The sequence below is a fragment of the Dipteris shenzhenensis genome, chromosome 9 (assembly GCF_047967505.1).
Source record: "Dipteris shenzhenensis isolate YYH24624 ecotype China chromosome 9, Dip_SZ_1.0, whole genome shotgun sequence".
Lineage (NCBI taxonomy): Eukaryota > Viridiplantae > Streptophyta > Polypodiopsida > Gleicheniales > Dipteridaceae > Dipteris > Dipteris shenzhenensis.
In genome coordinates, this window is record NC_141604.1 from 41,312,737 (window position 1) to 41,331,911 (window position 19,175).

General features: G+C 49.0%; 1 protein-coding gene across 3 annotated transcripts in view; it reads left to right on the plus strand.

Moving 5' to 3' along the window:
* ABCC13 (multidrug resistance-associated protein 11) overlaps positions 1–19,175 on the plus strand; it is a 340,660-nt gene that overhangs the window by 212,941 nt on the left and 108,544 nt on the right. The gene's annotated exons all lie outside the window — the stretch shown is intronic.

A 19,175-nucleotide genomic window follows, 5' to 3' on the forward strand; every position in this document is an offset into this window, starting at 1 on the left:
CTCTCACTCGGTCTGTCAGGTTTTCCCCCTAGCTCCCTTTCTTTTTCCCTTTCTTTTCATTTTATTGGTAGAGGCATTGGGTCACTACTTGAGATCATAGGTGACGGGCCTCACAGGGTTGAGGCTCCCAATCAGACAGGAGGAGCTACTAGACTCAGAGTTTTCAGATGACACATCTTTGTATGTAGAGGGCACCACAACTAGCTTGGAGAGAGTCAAGGGAGCCTTGGCTATTTACTGTGAGGCCTTGGGCGCATAAATCAATTGGACAAAATCCATTGGTTTCTACAAAGGCTATGAGGAGACACATGAGATTTGAGAGTGGGGGAGTGCCTTTGGCTTCTGCTAGATTCCGCGGGGCCACAAAACGAGATACCTTGGATGCCATGTGGATATTGATATTACAGCAAAGGAGCAGATCGCCTCGGTCCTCGAGAGTGTTTAATACAAGCTTGTGTACTAGAGCTCGGTCAAACTCTCCCTTGCGGCCTATGCCTTAGTAGCAAACCAGGTCCTTCTTGTCACGGTGTGGTACATTGCCTCATCCTGGTGTTTTCACAAAGGGTGCATTAGACAACTCCGACATTTGGCTTGGAATTTCCTGTGGCAGGATCAGATGGCACGAGGAATACTAGAGCTCGGGTCTCTTGGCAGACAGTGATCATGCCGCAGGAATTAGGAGGCTTTGGCATCATAGATCCGGAGATGCAGAGCAGAGCCCTCTTGGCCAAGTTGGTTGTGTGCAGCCTCACCCCTGACGCAGAGCCTTGGAATCTCCTGTTGTTGCAGCAAGGGCTTCTTAGGAACACCCCATGCATCGGGGGTGATGAAAATGGAGAGAGAGAGCAGGAAGCAAGAGAGTGTGAGAGCTGAGCGTCAAATATGCAATAGAAGAGTGAACCGAAATACAAAGGGGGGATAAGGTTTTGTCTAAGTGACAAACCTTATCCTTCACTAACCGTAGTTAGTGAACTAACTGTGGTTAGGGAAAAAAACCTCTAAATGAGGGAAAAGTGCCCCTAACCCACTTATTGTCATTACATTGGTCACTGCCTAGAATATATCAATAATTATAACACCCCCCTACAATGCCAATGTCATGTACAAGGAAATGATCAATCACCAAAAGGAGATAAGTTCAGGGCACTACGAAATGCCTCAAACTTCTCATGTGGAAGTGCTTTGGTGAAGATGTTTGCAACAATGTCATGTGTTGACACATGATTCATACTGATCTCTCTTGCATGCAACTTCTCTCTGACATAGTGATAGTGAACCTCAATGTGCTTCGTGTGAGCATGAAACACAGGATTCTTTTCCACTGCTATAGCACTCTGACTATCAGTGAGGATCGGAGAATGACCCTCCAAGAAAGATGAAGATAAGCAAGCAAACGACGCAGCCAAACACATTCAACTGTTGCTGTGAAAGCTGCCCTATACTCAGCTTCACATGAGGAAGTAGCCACTGTAGATTGCTTCTTGCTCAGCCAAGAAATGCAAGCTTTGCCAAAAAAGAAACAATTATCACTTCTGGATTGCCGAGTGTCATAGTCTCCAGCCCAATCTGAATCACTGTAAGCATGCATCTGCAAGTCACCTAGGAAACATCAAGCCATAAGACTTTGTGCCTTGCAAGTAACGGAAGATGCGTTTTACAGCCTGCCAATGTGTTGTCTTTGGGCTGTGCATATACCTGCTCACCTGAGATACTGCAAACTGAATATCGGACCGTGTATTGCACTAATATATGAGGGATCCAACCGCCTGACTGTAGAGTGTGGCATCTACAGATTCTCCGGCATCATGCATTGTAAGCCTCAGCCCTGGCTCCATGGGAGTAGCTATAGGCTTGCAATCTTGCATCCTGAATCTATCCAAGAGTTTTTGAACATACTTGGATTGAGACATAATGATACCACGTCTCTCTTGAATGAATTGGATCCCCAAGTAATAATGTAACATGCCCAAATCTGACATGTCAAAAGTGGCTCTCAATTCAGCCTTGAAATCTGCAATTTTATCACCATTTGGCCCTATGAGCAATAGGTCATCTACATAAAGAATGATGACCAAGATTTCCCCCCCATCCTTCTTGATGTAGAGGGTGCTTTCAGTTGGACTATTGCTGAAACCCTTGCTGGACAGAAAGGCATCTATCTTTGCATACCAAGCACGGGGAGCCTGTTTCAGCCCATATAATGCTTTATTCAGCTTACATACCTTCTGATACCGCAAAGCTTGGAGGTAGTTTCACATACACCTCTTCCAACAAGTCTCCATTTAAAAATGCTGTTTTTATGTCCAACTGATGGACTTTCCAATCCAAATGTGCAGCCATGCCAATAATAGTTCTGACGGTTGTCATCTTGGATGTAGGAGAAAATGTCTCCTCTTAATCAATGCCCTTTTGCTGAGCATATCCCTTGGCAACCAGCCTTGCTTTGTTCCTGTCAATGGACCCATCGGGCTTCCGTTTGACCTTGAAAACCCATTTTGTACCGATGGCATGCTTACCTGGTGGCAAATCCACAACAGCCCAAGTCTGATTTTTCTCTATGGATTGGAACTCATTGTGCGTGGCTTGCATCCAATGCACATTATCCTTTGCTTCTTCAAAAGAGTCAGGCTCCTCTTCATCAAGAAGAGTCCCTGCATAAGCTGTCTCAATTGAAAGAGCCCCCCCTGCGTGCCTTACGGCACTACAAGTCCTGCCAGGCAATGGAGCCTGAAGCCTACTCTCCTTGAGAGTCTGAAGCAACCAATTCGGGACTGTTTTGGCTGCGTGTATCTCTTGAATCTCTTGTCTGACAACTTCATCCACACCTTGAGGTGGTACTAAATCAGCCGGTGGCTGAATCGGGGCATGTGGATCTGGAGGAGGTTGCTGTAAATTCTGAGTTTCAGCGGGGGAACCAAAATGCTATAGGAAGCATCCCCTCAAACACATCATCTGAAGAAACTGGAATCTGAAATTCAGCATGTGTATGTGCTGAATTTTCGGAAAATATAACATCTCTACTAACAAAAATCTTGCATGTAGCAGGGCTGTAGAGACGACAGCCTTTGCTTTGTGAACTATATCCCACAAAAATGCATTTGAGTGCCTTATCTGACAACTTGTGTCTAAACTCCACATGAACGTAGGCATATGCAACATAACCAAAAACTTTGAAATGGTCCCCTAAAGGCTTTCTCCCATGCCATGCCTCGTAGGTAGTGATTGTCTTCAAAGCCTTTATAGGAGCCCGATTCAAAATATAGTTGGCATACATGAGGCCTTCAAGCCAAAACCTGTGAGGAAACTTCTTACTTGTGAGCATGCATCTATCCATCTCCATGGTAGTGCGATTGTTCTACTCAGCTTTGCCATTCTGTTGAGGTGTAAGCCTCACTGTAAGCTGATGCGTGATGCCTTTCTCCTTCAAAAATGCCTCAAATTCATGAGACATATACTCTCCCCTTCGATCTGTGCAAAGTGTATGCACCTTGAGCCCTGTCTCATTCTCAACCATAGCCACAAAGTGTTTGAAATGCATAAACACTTCTGATTTTGCCTTGAGACCATAGACCCAAGTGTAGTTGGTGAAGTCATCTATGAGTGTAACAAAATAGAGATAACCCCCAAAAGACGGTGTCCTCATGGGACTGCAGACATCACTGTGAATAAGCTGTAATTTCCATGTAGCTTTCACTGCACCATCCTTCTTGAAGGGAAGTCTATGCATCTTGCCAAGGATGCAACCTTCACATGTATGAGGAGGCGGCGACTCCAAAGGAGGCAATGCATCAACCATATCATGCCTCTGAAGTGTGATTAAGCTGCCATAGTTCATGTGCCCATATCTGGCATGCCATAACTCCGCATTCTGCATCGCAACAGTGGGAGTGCCAACTGATAATGCAAGGTCGGGTCTTTTTTCATATAGATCAAGCTGAAAAAGACCCCGATACAAAGTGCCAGACAACATCAATGCATAGTCATTCTCTTTGTCTTTGACTGCGCACTTGTCATCATAAAAAAAAACCTGAAATCCTCCTCTATTGAGTGAGGACACTAAAAGCAAATTCTTCTTTATTCTTGGCACATAGAGAACATATGAAATTCTGAAATCTGTGCCATCAGTGGATGTGAGAATAATGTCGCCCACTCCATACACTGAAGAAGACGAATTATTCGCACAAGTCACCTTCTTTTTTGTGCGTGGAGGATGCAGAGATACAAACAGACTCTTCTTGGAAGTGATGTGCTTTGAAGCACCACTGTCAAAATACCAAGTATGAAGTGTCTCATCGACACTAAGAGAGCATGCATCCTTTGAAGGATCATAACTGAAAGTCAAAAAGCATATGGGTCATCATCATTAGTGGCTGTAGCATCTGAACTACCCACTGAAAAATCTGTGGTGCAAGACAGAAAGGCATAGTGCTCTTCCACAAAGTTGGCTGCAACATCTCCCCCATTCTGAGAATGTGGAGCTGATGCATCTGACACAGCCATACCGGAATCCCTTTTCTTCTCTTTGGCTATGCGCTTCTTGCATTTTCCAATATAATGACCTGGCTTCTTGCAATAATGACAGATGCCCTTCTTTTTCTGCTTATTTATATCACCCTTGAGGGCTGTCCTGAATCAGCTTTATGCTGATTAGTGGGCTGATTGGCATGTGGCTTTTGCTGCCCTTTACCCTTGGGCTTGAACTTGGAGAGCATGGCATGCTCGCCAGCCCGTGTTGCCATATTTCTGCGAGTTTGTTCCTCCTGCAACAGAATTCCTACCAACTCATAAAAAGAGAGAGGATTGCTGTCCCTCCTCAATGATAAATTCAGCGAGGTGTGGAAACCGAGATAGGAATCAGGAAGAGAGTTCAGAGTGGTGGTGATCATCTTTGAATCTAGAATGACTTCATCAATATGTAGCGATTGTTCCCTCAAGTCCCGAAGCTTTGTGAGGTGATCTCCCTCATCCATATGGGTATAGGAAAGCTCTCACTTCAAAAAGGAAACTCCAGTTGTAGGAATGACAGGTGTAGCCGTTGTATCTAGTCTTGCTTCATCTCCATTGACATAATCCCAAAGATGTCTGCCAACCAAGATATTGTGAATCATGAAACTCCACAAGGAGTTATTGGTGCCATCCAACTTATCCCTCTATGTGAGTACTTCGCACACCTCATTGGGGTTGTTCTGAGCCTTTTTTTTTTTTGGGCAAAAAAGAGACTTCTATTAAGTATTAAAGAAAACCGTTAGAGCAAGCTCCATACGGGAATATAGGATACACCATGCAATGCATGAAAAGCTCAAAAGCCAAAAAGAAAGGATTGGGGCTGATAGTGCCATCTCAATCCGGTAGCAACCTCCGAGAAAAAGGGAGAACCCCTCCAAACTCGAAGAAATACAGTCCTCCTAGAAGAGGCTGCCTGTGAAGGGCCCTGCATGCTAGCCCAAATCATCAAAGTGTCACCCGTGTCACACCAAATACCCGTGAACACCTGTGATAGGTGTATCAGGGTGTCATCCAAGGCCTTTGTGCATCTAGCTCTCCAAATGTGCCAAGAGGAAATGCTAGCCAAAATCTCGCAAGAGGTGTCCACTGAAGCATGTGAAGCTCTAAAAGGAATATGTGGTACATCTTGAAGAGAGCAGGGCTCTATCACCTGTCGGCAAATCGAGAGTGCCCAAGAAGAAGGCTCACCCTCATAAAACACCTGGGGCCCAGTAAGGGATAACCATGCAACCGAGCCCCAAGTCATGAAGAAAGGGGAAGTATGAAAAATGCTAAGTATCCGAGCAATTCCTTTCCAAACAATTCTCGCTTGATTGCAGTCCCAAAGGCAATGTTGCACTGACTCCTCTGCAGAATGACAGCGAGGCCAAGTGGGATCAGCCCCAAATCGTGTCTCCACAGGTTCACTGCAATCCCTCCATGAATAGAAAGCCAAAAGAAAAGAGTGATCTTTCTATTTCTGAGGGATTTCCAGAGCCTCCTCCAGAAATTCCTACGCAAATCTGCGGTCATGAAGAAGCTATCCCAATGGGGGGCTCTGGAGGGAATCCAACCTCTATTGCTCAGCTGAAATCTCCTGGCATTACCAACCGTGGAATGAAAGAAGGGAATCCCCCTCTCTCGATGCCCATGATCTATCCACTGTCACTCTCCTGGGTCCCACTGCAAGCACCTGATAGGTGCACCTCCATATAACCACAGCCTCCAGGATCCCAGGGCCAAGAGCAAGGGGTCGGGGTCTAAGTACCACTACAAGCCCGCTCCATGGTCCACAAAACCAGCAATCTTGATAGGCTGAAAGGCAACCTCTAAAAGAATATCATCCGTGGATCTAGAGAGTATACCTCCATCCCCAACATCAAAGACCAAAGCATCTTTCCCGAGACCTTGAAGAGCGATCACCTGTAGAGGAACTGCTGTCCTCGAAAAAGCTCCCATCCAAGTGGTGGAAGTAATAGGCATCTCAACTGTCCATTTCACCGAGATGGCTGCATCTATGTGCTGAATCCTGCGTGCTACCCCTCTGAGGTGACTCACGGACTGTATCCTCTGATCCTCAGGTAGCCTGATAAAAGCCTTCCAAGTGCCTACTGTGTAGGCGGGGCCTCTCTCCCATCTAGACCACTGCATGTAATAGGAAGTGCCCAGAGTTCTGCCATGCTCATCAAGAGTGCTATCGTTCCAAATGATCCGCTGCCTATCAATCTCTTCAAGGGTAGAGGGCGGAACCCTTCGAAGAGTGTTCCTGAAGCTCCCCCAAGCTTTGAGGATGGCAATCATGAGAGGAGAGGTAGGAGACCTGAGAGAGGCGGAAGTAAAAATCCAGTGAGGGCTGTCCGCCCAATCATCTCCTAAGGTAGGTGTGCAAGCCTGAATGCGTCCAAAAAAGAAACCCTTCCAAGGTTCCTGCCCAGGCATGAGTCCCCTCACCACCACCTTACAAAGCAATGCCCTGCACTGCAAGTCCGGGTGAATGATATCAAGGCCCCCTTCCCATGTAGGGAGAACTCTAGAGGCAAGGTCGAGTTTGGCTGAGCTCCAAAAAAGGAGCTTTTTCCTTATACTTTCTAGTACTGGGGCAAATTGCTGTGCTGGAGAGATGCCCAATCCTACCTGGCACCCCAAATATCTGACAAGAACACCCCTCTGGATCCAAGAAAAGCTAATGTCAACTCCCCATCCTGGAGTGTCCTCATCATTGATCCAAAAGCCAAAGGATTTATGCCAATTAATGTGTTCCCCTGCAGTTGAGCAAAAAATATCCAAGGCTGTCCGGAAAGAATCAAGTGATTGCGAAGAGGCCTCAATAAAAATAGCAATGTCATCAGCCAACCCATAGTCAAGAAGCTCCTGCTCTTGTCTCAAGGGCAATCTCAACCCATAAAGCTCAGCTTGAGATCTAAGAAAGATACTCAGCTTGAGATCTAAGAAAGAGGAAGGGGGCTAAAGGGCATCCCTGACGAACTGATCTGGAAATCTTAAACTTGTCACCCCTTACCCCTCCAATCAAAACCTGGCTGTGGGCTGATCTGTAAAGGGAGGCCACCCCTCTAATCCATACATCTGAAAATCCAAACCGTAGAAGGGTGCCCTCAAGGAAACCCCAATCTACTCTGTCATAGGCTTTCTCAAAGTCCGAGAGTAGAACTACCAGCCTCTGCCCGCTCTGCATAGCCCACTCCGTGGTTTCCCAAACGGAAAATATATTATCAAATATGCTCTTGCCATGCACAAAGCCTGTCTGAGTATCATGGATGAGGTTTGGAAGAAGGGGCTACAACCAGATGCTGATCACCTTGGCCAGGATTTTGTACAGAGTGCCCAAAAGAGCGATGGGTCTCCAATGGGATACAAAATTCATGTTGCCACCTTTCGGGATAAGGTGTATGAGTCCCTCGGTCAGTGAGTCAGGCATCTCACCCGAGTCCCAAATGCCCTGCAGGGCTGAAGTAATATGATTACCTATCATGTCCCAAAAGGTTGTAAAAAAAGGAGTAAGACCATCGGAATCAGGGCACTTGCCCTTATGAAGGGCGGAGAGAGCACTCTTGAACTTTGTGTTGGTAAAGCGTGCATCAAGTGAGCATATCATCTCTAGTGTGACCAACACACGTAAACTATGCCAAATCTCATCTCTAGCCACATCTCTCGCCTGTGTGTTAGGATCTGCAGAAAGAAGGGAGGCATAGAAAGCTGTCGCTAAGTTCATGACGGTATTCGGATGAGACTGCAAAAGGCCGTCAGAGTCAATAAGCTGCTTGACACTCTCTCTACTATGTCTGGGACCAAGTGTAGACATAATGTTTATTGACTCTCCCTTCCTTCTGTATCCAAAAGGACTCCCGTGCATGGAAGGCATACTCTACTCTCTGATCAAGCAATGTCTGCAAGTGAGCTCTTGTCGTAACAAGGTGCTCGTGTACCCAAGCATCTGATGGTCATTTTTACTCCTTCCTCTGCAAGGCTGCCAACTGCCGACGTATACCAATCTCCCGCCTGAGTACCTCACCTCGCCGAGCACTAGCAACGGAATGATAAAAGTCGCTGATACTGGCAAGTGTTGTGGCCACATGTGAAGGACCGGCCACCTCCCCCTGCATGTGAGAAACCCAAATCTTCGAGACAGCCTCTGTGAGGGTCTCATCCGTGTATAAGGCATCGGGGATCCTGATATTGTGAGACCGTCCTCTCAAATGGGGCTCTGAGATGGACAAAACTACCGGAAAATGGTCGGAAGTGGAAACTCCTGGTGCAATGCAAACTGTCCCTGCTCTATCAAGAGCCCAGTCATCCACATAGAATCTGTCAATCCGGGCATGGATAGGCATCTGCACCCTATGGTTCGACCATGAAAACAAAAGTGACTGAGACTGAACATGAAATGCATCATCTGACCAAACATCTCTGCCACTAAACCTGAACAAGAAGGCATGCCAAGCTGCTCTCTCAAGGGAATGAATACCACCTTCTCTGCCCCCTTGCTTATCAGAAGGTGCCTCAACCATGTTGAAGTCACCTCCAATAATCCACGAATCTGCAATGTCAGCCCACGAGAGCAACTCTTTTCAAAACAGAACATGGTTCCCTCTGTTGTTCGGAGCAGAGGTTGAGGAAACCAACCTTACATCTGTCAATTAGAAGTAAACCCACTGGGCCCTGGAGGGGGTTATGGTACCGTGTCCAATGATCAGAGGGAGAATATTATCTGAAACAGATATGCATGTACCTCCTCTGGTCCCCAAGGCAGGAAGCCAAAAAGTCTGGCCTGAAAGCAGCTTACCTGACTTGAAGCAATCTCTGACGTCGAGTTTGTGTTCTTGAAGAAAAAGCATGTCTAGGGAACCCCTTGAAACACCTGGATGGAGCTGATTCCTGATCAGTTGTCTACAACGGCGATGAGGGATGCCACCCAATCCTTGTATATTCCAACTGGCTATCCTCATCGGCGGGAAGAAGTAGGTTGGAATACCTTACCCAACATGGTGGCGGAAACAGAAGCCTCCACCGGAGCCGACCCCTGCCATACACACGAGGTCCAAGGAGAGGAAAGTCCACAGGTGAGAGAGAGAAAGATCTCTCCAAAGGGATGCCGATAACTGGCTCTCCGAAAGTGGAAGGTACAAAATCATCATCTGGGAGGTTAGAGAGGTCCTCCAGAGCGGAAAAGGAGTTCCGCTGAGCCAGTCCTAGGGAGGGGGTACAAAGGATTCCTACCAAAGCAGGGAGAGAATGTAAGATCCCATTCCCTCTATCCACAGAGGGAGGCACCTGTACTGAGTCCTGATCAAGAAGTGCTGCGGATGAGGTGCCAACCACCTAGGCTGCTAAGGAAGGTACAACCTGATCCTGGGGTGGAGTTGAACAAGGCTCCTGAACAATAGTCCCCTCCCAATGCTCCAAGGAGGTAGCCTTCGAAGCGGTGGATGTGTGATCTGAAGTAGAGGGCCTAACTGTTATCGGAACCCACCGTGGGCCAAAGGTGTTGCAGGGTGTAGGAGGGACTTGTGTAGCCCTAGGAGGGGGGGGAGCCCGTGTCTGAGGTGGTGCCTATGGAGCGGTAGGTCATGCTCCTGCTCTCTATCGTGAGCTGGTTGCTTTCTGGGCCTCTTTTTCTTCTTTGGGCAATCTCTGGGGAAGTGCCCCGAGGATCTGCAAATCTTTCACTGGTCCTACCGACCTGCAACCTCAAATCTCTTGCGGAAGGACCATCGGGTCACTGTAGCATGATGTGGTCATCTGAAATATTAGGGTCCTGGACAATGACCCTAACCCTAGGTACCTCATCCATCCTGACTACCTCAGCAGCCGAGGAGGGCTCGCTAGGAAGAGGGGGCATCTCTGCTACCACACCAAACCTCTCGCCAATAACTGAAAGAAGCCGGTGATAAACTAAGGGGAGACCAGGGAACCTGATGAAAACAGAAACTCCCTGCTTGTCCTCTTCAACTGGGTCAAAACCCAGTTGAAAGGGAAACAAAAAAATCATCCTATAGCCTAGAAATAGAAACCCGGCATGTAGCAGGTCTCTCGTGACATCCGGGGAATCTAGGCACACCTGAAAGAAACCTCGTCCCAACAAACGAACATCCTTAAGGTGGGGGGCGAGCTCCTGGGTAGCGCTGCAAGCATCCAATCTCTAGCTTGTGACCTAGAGGGGTGGGAGCCATGGATGCGTGCAAAGAGAGTCGTGGAACACTCATGCTCCAAATCCTTTTGCAATTGCTGTAGCTCATCTTTTGAGAAAGTGACGGTTCTTGCGAACGGTGTGGGCGGTAACAGATTGACTGAGTGGGAACTCATTCATCAATCGAGGTGAAAAAGGCCGATTCAAATGCAAGGAAGAACTCTGTCCGCTTTCCTGAAGCCCAGGAGACCCCTAAAGGAGAATAGGGTGCTCCAAATGAGGGGAGAGGGTGAAAGGAGAGAAGGAGAGAGAGGATGGGCAGAGGAGGAGTCAGCAAAGGGAAAGGGGGGGCAGCGAGAGGAGAGGAGGGAGAGGAGAGGAGGGGGGGGGGGGGGGGGGGGGGGCAGGGGGAGCAACAGGTAGGGGGGAGGGGAGGGAGGAGGCAGCGCACGGGGGAGGAGGCAGCGCGTGGGGGGAGGCTGCAGCAGTGCGGGGGGGGCTGCAGCAGCGAGGGAGGGGAGTCGGGGGGGAGGCGGGGGGTAGGGGGGAGGGGAGGGAGGAGAAGCAAGGAGGGGAGGGAAGAGGCAGGGGGAGCAGCAGGTAGGAGGAAGGGGAGGGAAGAGGCATTGCGCGGGGGGGGAGGCAGCACGCAGGGGGGGGCTGTAGCAGCACGGGGGAGCTGCAGCAGCGAGGGAGGGGAGTCAGGGGTGGGGGTGGGGGGAGCAGAAGGTAGGGGGGAGGGGAGGGAGGAAAAGCAAGGAGGCGAGGGAGGGGGCAGCAAGGAGGGGAGCAGGAAGGAGGGCAGCGCGCAGGGGGGGCTGCAGCAGCGAGGGAGGGGAGTCAGGGGAGCAGAAGGTAGGGGGGAGGGGAGGGAGGAGAAGCAAGGAGGGGAGGGAGGGGGCAGCAAGGAGGGGAGCAGGAAGGAGGGCAGCAGGTGCAGCAGCAGGGGCTGCATGCTATTTATTGGCTGTACATTGACAGTAAAGTAGCCTGTATTTTGTCTGTTCTAAGCCATTTTCACCAGATTATCTCAAAAAATACAGCAAACTGACCAAGTAAAATCCGTTCCTGGGATGTAAAATGCACAAGTAAAATCTACAAGGAAAAATCTGCCCACAGTGACAAATACTATCACATCCTATCAAAGGCTCAAAATGCACTTCAATTATCCTGCAAATGCTCTCAATCTGCCAAAAAAACACTGCAAAACTTGCCAATGTCTGCAATGTCACTCAAAATGAGTCCAAAATTGCCTGCAACAGTCCCAAAATGCTTGTACACTGCCAAATTGCATCAGAATGCCAAAAGCCCCAATTTCTTCAGGGAAATTGCATCCAAAAGAGGGAAAATTGCCTGAAAGCCCCAAAAATGCAAGAAATTGCAGTGTAAAGCAAAAAGCCCCAAATTTTTGCAAGAAATTGCAACTCTAACGGAACGTTCCTATTCCCTGGTAACTATGGTGACCACTACAAATTCTGAAGCTGTGATTGCTTGGGGTTCTTCATTGTGTAGCTAAAGAAAGTTAATCTATCTCTATCTCTACACGCCTAGGTCTTAGGAAAAATGCTAAAGAGGGAATCACCATTTAACTAGACTCTACATTGATTACCAACCATGACTAAATAAGGATGGGGGTCGATATACAAATAGGCATTTTGCATCAATCTATCTCTACACACCTAGGTCTTAGGAAAAATGCTAAAGAGGGAATCACCATTTAACTGGACTCTCCATTGATTACTCATAACTAAATAAGGACGGGGGTCGATATACAAACAGCCCTTAATAGTCGCAACCCTGATGTCGTGGGGACAATAATATCCTAGATAGGATTTCGAACTTAAAATTTGACTCGTCTCCAAATCCTTTTGGACTGTATCACCTCCATGATCTCAAAGAATGCAAATATCCTATAGGGAGACTCTTGTGCTTGAGAAGACTGCCAACCAATGGATGCATCTCCCTCTCTCTATTTGGTGTAGTCCCCTCTAACCAATCTAGAGGAGTGACACATTAGAACTGTATCACATCCATGATCTCAAAGAATGCAAGTAGCCTATAGGAGGCTCTTATGCCTAAGAAGTCTCACAGCCAATGGATACATCTCCCTCTCTGTCTGTGCAGCCCCCTCTAACCAATATTTTTTTTAATGAAAAAAAAATGAACTTTCTATTAATGCTTGGTAAAAATCAACCATACAAGTCGGCTATCTCAAGAGTGCCAACCAAGGGAAAAACAAAAGCCTGGCGGAAGAAGCCATCCTATGTCCCGAGAACCCAACTCACTGCCTAGGAATCTCAAGGACAGGGGCTAACAACCCAGTTGGAGGGCTATACAACCAGTGTATCCCTCGTGGCGTGAAAATAAGCATGTAGGCCATGCCTATGAGAAACGCTCCCACCTCTTGGCAATCCATCTCAAATCTGATGATCCATGCTCCTAAGTGGCGTGTAGAGTATAGATGATGTCTTGCCAGATAGCAACTAGAGTGGCGGTTGGTGGTGGAACCCGGTGCTCTCCCATCACTAGTCCCATGCCAGAAGGAGTACGAGATCTTCCCTGGTCGAAGGCTAGGCCATGACTGCATCTACAAGCAAGCTCTGACCTTCTGGGGAACCTGCTACTAGGCCCAGTGCCTCTCTCTCGAGGGGTCCAGGTCGATTCCTCCATCTGTAACATCCCTCTGATCCGTGTCGTGTAGGAGACTAAGATACCTCCTCCACTCTCTCTGTGTGGCCTACCTTGGATGGCCAAAACCACTCGCATGGGTCCCACTAAATCTTCCGAAGTGGACGGCCCTCCCAAAGACAGAGTTGCCACCGGAGGGCATCCTAGTCCAGGATGCAGGGAAGGCCAATAAGCCATGCCTTCCCCAGGCAGCTTACCATCCTGATCAGCTGCCAATGAAGCAAATCCAGGCTCCCATGCATCTTTGAGTCTCTCTCTGACACTGGCTGCAGAAGCCCTTCAAGTTCCAATCTGAAGAAGCTAGCCCAATCGTTGCCTCAGTCTAATCATAATCCTCAGGGGGACCCCTGTTGTGGAGAACTGCCGCGACCATCTTCCGTTTGTCGAAGTCTGCAGTGCTGCCCTCCAGGTCTCGGGAATGGTTGCGTCTATCTCTCTAGATCTCTGTCCTGCTCCACAGAGATGGGAAAGAGCTCTTTGCCTCGCCTTTGGATCCGAGGGGAGCCTACTCCACCTCCCAAAGGAGCTGGCTAGGCCACCATACCATTGAGCCCCAACCTATATGAGTCCTCTTCCCAAGCATACATCTTCTGATCTCGAACCTCCGGGCACCAAATAAGAGGCCGGCACTCAAACTTCTATTTTCAGCGAGGTGGATCCCGAAGTCCCCCTACCAATCTCAGCCACACCTGAAAAGGCTAAGCATCCAAGGAGATCCCCCGTGAGGGGATCCTCCAGTGACACTGCTGCCCGCTGGTGCGTGAGGTGTTCCTGAGAAGCCCCCTCTGTAGGAGGAGCTTCTAGGGCTCAGCACCTGGAGTGAGACCTTGAACGACCAACTTGACCAAAAGGGCTCTACTTTGCATCTCTGGGTCAATGATGCCCAAGCGTCCTTGTTCTTGCGGCATAATCATTATCTACCAAGCAACTCGTGCTCTGTTGTTCCTTGTGTCATCTGACCCGACCTAGATGAAATTGTGCACCAAACACTTGAGATGTCCCATTCAACCCCCATGAAAGCACCAACAAGAGGCTATGCATCAATCCGTGGCTAGAAGGACCTGGTTGACCACTAGGGCCCTGCCAGCTAAGGATATCTTGGACGAGCTCCAATATAGAAACTTCCGCCTGACGCTTTCCAGAACCAGGGCAATCAACTGCTCTGCTGAAATGTCAATCCCTGCCTAACATCCTACGTACCACACTATCTGTCTCCTCGTGGACTCCACCAAAAGCCAAAGGCATCATCAGGAACCTCCTAGACCTCCTTTTCCCGTGTGAAGAAACCACTCGATTTGGTCGAGTTGATTCCAGACCCGAAGGCCTCACAATAGATGGCCAGGGCTTCGTGGATTGCCTCCAGGCTCGCTTCTGCTACTGCTGCTAACCCCTCCACATACAGGGCCATGTCATCTGCGAACTAGCTAGTAGCTCCTCCTCATGTCGAGTCGGAAGCCTCATTCCAATCAGTCTTGTTGCTTGTGAACGCAGGAAGTAGCATACGCCTCGTCTACAAAGAGGAAAGAGGAAGGGTGAGGGGGCAGCCCTGTTGTACCTCACAGGAGGGAGAAAAGGCCTTGCTCGGGTGGCTCCCGATAAGCACTTGGCTAGAGCTCCCTATGTAGAGAACGGAGACCCCCTGAATCCAATAGTCCAAGAATCCCAGTCTGCACATGGTGCCCTCCAAGAAAGACCACTTCACCCTGTCATAGGCCGCCTCAAAATCTAGAAGGATAGCTAAAGGTTGAAACTCCTCCCGGGTCCAGTCTACTGCCTCCCTTCTCAAAATCTAGAAGGATAGCTAAAGGTTGAGACTCCTCCCAAGCCTAGTTGATCTCCTCCCAAAACGTGAAGATGTCCGCTTGAATGATAAGAGCGGTGGGGACGTAACCGTAGGCTCAAGACCTTGGCTAAGTTCTTGTATGGGGTGTCTAGAAGGGTGATTAGTCTCCACTGGCGAATGTCTCACCCATCTCCCCCTTTCGGGTCCCATCTTGCAAGGCTCTCTCTTGATCCTAAAGAGCGTGCCTCCATTTGATGGCTAGAGGCTGTAGCTTCTGGATCACCTCAGCCACACCCAAGAGGCTGAATCCTGTTGCCAAATCTGTGCTACCTATTGCACCTCTCCATCCTAGAGAAGGCCATTCGGGATGTGAACCCCTCCTCCTTTGGGAGAGTCCTTTGTGGGGCTGCTTGAGGTGGAGCACATTTAGGGAGTGGTCCGCCGACATCGTGGTTCCTAATAAGATTCTGGTGGAGCCCCCTTTGTGCAGTGCCGAATCCCCAACATAGAACCGATCCAAACGCTCCAACAGCCCGTCACATCTCCTCTGGCCAAAGGAAAAGAGGAGGCTGCCTAGGATCTTGGTGAACACAGATCTGTCTCTCTCCAAGGGTCTCTGCCACCACTGACTACAAAGATGAATTGCTTCCAAGTGCTCCTCTCAACTGCCGGTATCTCTGCGAAGAAGCTCCTCCTTGCTTGTCCTCTGCAAACTCTAGATTGTTGAAGTCTCCACCACCAATCCAGGATTCCACATTTGGAAGGCACTCTATCAGCCTCCTCCAAAGCCAGGACAATGTTGTTTGTAGGCTGCTGCGTTCACATTCAGGATGCCAATCCTAGATGAAGACCCATCCACACTACTCGACCTATGATCAGGTAACCCTGGTCGTACACGTTAGGAGCCACTGTCTGGGACATCGAAATATAAGCACCTCCACGAAGAAGCTCCTCCCTACTTGTCCTCTGCAAACTCTAGATTCTTGAAGTCTCTGCGAAGAAGCTCCTCCCTAGAATGTAAACATCTCTGCGAAGAAGCTCCTCCGTGCTTGTCCTCTGCAAACTCTAGATTGTTGAAGTCTCCACCACCAATCCAAGAGTCCACATTTGGAAGGCACTCTGTCAGCCTCCTCCAAAGGCAGGACAATGTTGTCTGTAGGCTGCTACGTTCACATTCAGGATGCCAATCCTAGACGAAGACCCATCTACACTGCTCGACCTATGATCAGCTAACCCTGGTCGTAGACGTTAGGAGCCACTGCCTGGGACACTGAAATGTAAACACCTCCACTACGACCTACTGTGGGGGACCAAACCTCTGGGTTTCTCCCCGCAACCAGGTTATGGCGGCAACGACTAATACTATTGCTAAGAATATGTGCTCCCGGACCAAGAGGAAATCCAGTGCTCGTCCTACCACAACCCTCTACAACTCCTGCTGAAGTAACAGATGTTGAGGCTGACTACGTGCACGATCATGAAGTCCATGCACGTTCCAACTCATCATATTCTAACTTATGGGAAGGAGGAGAGAGTGAACAAGGCCCATCTATGAGTGGGAGCCTGCACCATGGTCTCGAACTTCTATGATTTCGAGGGGGGGGGTAGTTGGTATTGTACGTGTACGAACCAAGGCATGACTGGCTCAATGCCTACCTTCCGTGCCCACTGCATCATGAAAGAAACCTATCCGCATGTTGTTGTAGTGTCCAATAGGTTGGATCCACCCGTGTCAAACCCTCTTGCGGCCTCGCTCTTGAGAAAATAAGTTGGTAAAGAGTTGACTCACCGTGGTTGAGCCACAAGTCAATCCTCTGCAAGCCCATCCACTGCCATGCGGTACATATGCTTGCTCATCATGCAATAAAAAATGATGGGGTCCACTGCTCCTCACCGATAGGGGAAAGTGGAGACCCCAGAAAGGTTGGGTGCGGGAACCAACCACCCCGATGGAGCCCCCTTTGAGGGGCTGTGAAATCAACACGGTCATGTTCAAAGTCAGAGGATACGCATCAGGAACCTCCAGATAGTTTCATGGTCCCAACCTCTAGAACTCCCTCGACAAGGGCGGCCCAAGGTGAGGTCTCAAGCCCGGGGTCTAGAAGAAGGGGTCACCCGTCCTTGACATGGACAAGGAGGCTATGACCTAGGAAGAGCTGACTTGCCTTTTAGGACGGGGCCCTATAGCCCCCCTGCGCGTAGGTTGCGGAGCCACCTCAGGCCTGGAAGAAGATTCGGAGGCGGAGAAAGCGGATGAGGTGGAGGGGCTGCTATATATAAGAGGGGGAGCAGGAGGGGTAGGGGAGGAAGAGGGTGGTTTTCGAGTGGTAACGAAGGCTAGCCACAGGGTGAGCGGGAGGGGGGGGGGAGTACAGGCTAGGGGGAGGGCGATTTGGAGGTGTTACGGTCTCTGGGGTGGCTGGCACTCCAGTGCCTCTCTGCTGCATAGGCTGAGGTGACTCCTGTCCTGGAGGGTGGAGAGAGCCTAACAGGGGGTGTACTGGTGGACCCACAGGGGGTCCTGGGTCCTACTGATGGGCCGGCCCATGCGTACCATGTGCCTCTATCACTAGAGGGTCCTCTGGAAGGTCAAAGAAATCCAGTGTCAACGCCAAGACACTTCCCCTCCAAGTTAATGCAAGGAACCACCGCTGCAAAAAGGGAAACGGGTGGAAAAGAGGGGAGAAAAGGGCAAAGTTTAAAGGTGGGAAAGAAGGACAACCACCACCTCTGACTGAAAGAGATTTCCAGCCAAAGTACGGGCTGCTAAAAAAGCTAAAAAGAACCACACCAAAAAGCAAAAGGCTGAGCGCAGAAGCTGTCAGGCCCGAGGAAAGGAGGGGAACCAGGCTGCGCGAGCTGCTGGTGCAGCTTCACACAGTGGTGGGCAGCACCCTAAGCAGTCCATGGGCAGGCTGAGGCACCCTTGTGGAGGCGCAGTCAGCCCTTGGGCTGTCGACAGTGTCACAAGAAACGTTTCTAGATTTTGCCAGGTGAAACACCTAGAAACAGGTTTAAATTTTGTATTTTTTATAAATTATATAGCAAACATAAATAATTCTCTCCATTCTCTCTCTCTCTCTCTCTCTCTCTCTCTCTCTAGCTTACTTTGTATTTAGGCTCGGATTTGACATTATGTACTTTCACTTGCATTGTATTGCGTAGCACTTAGATGATATTCGACGATGCCTCTTCTTTGTGGCACGTTGATTTGTGCTATCTTGTACGCAGAGTTCTTGATGTCCCATGGGCCCATTTTGGCCTTTAGTGGACAATAATACACTTTCTTTCTTTCTTTCTTTCTTCTCTCTGAAAAGAGCTCTTAGATACATACACACTGAGCACTCTCAAAAGAGTCAAAAAGAGTAACAGTCTGGCACAAGGGCGTTTTGCCCAACGCATTGGCGTTTCACCCGTTTCGACGAAACGTTTCTACACGTTTCGCCTAGGTGAAAGGCGTTTTCTGGTTACACTGGTTGTCGCGCAGCCCTCTCACAAGGGGCAACCACCAAACAGAGCCCAATCTTGGCCCTTAGGCTCCTGTTACAAGCACGGGTTGGCGGGGAGGCCCTAGGCGCAGCGAGGGGGTGGCACCTAGGCTCTGCGGGGCAGAGCTGTCGAAGGAGCAGAAAGGCATGGCACTACAAGGCAGGGGGCTGGAAGAGGCGGAGAGCAGCAAAGAGGGCAAGGAGAAAAGGAGAGGCGAGGAGGGAGTTGAGGCAGAAGAAGAATGAGGGGAAGGCAGCGATTCCAACGATTCTGGTCATTGCCTCTACCATAAAAAGAAAATTGAACGATGCAAGTGGACATCCCTATTGAAGTGATCTTGAGATCAGAAATCTGTCTCCTATGGTGCCCTAAAGAACTACCCTATTGTGAGCTGACTAGTATAGAGAAGAAACTTCTATAATTCAAGACTGTTCAGACATAGTAGGTTACAACATGTCTACTATAGGTTGTAATATTCATTCCATAGTAGGTAACAACATGGCTACTATAAGTTGTTACTATACTAATTTCTTGTATGCTCTATGACTTTATCTTAATCTAAAGTCGGGTTTTCCTACAATGCCC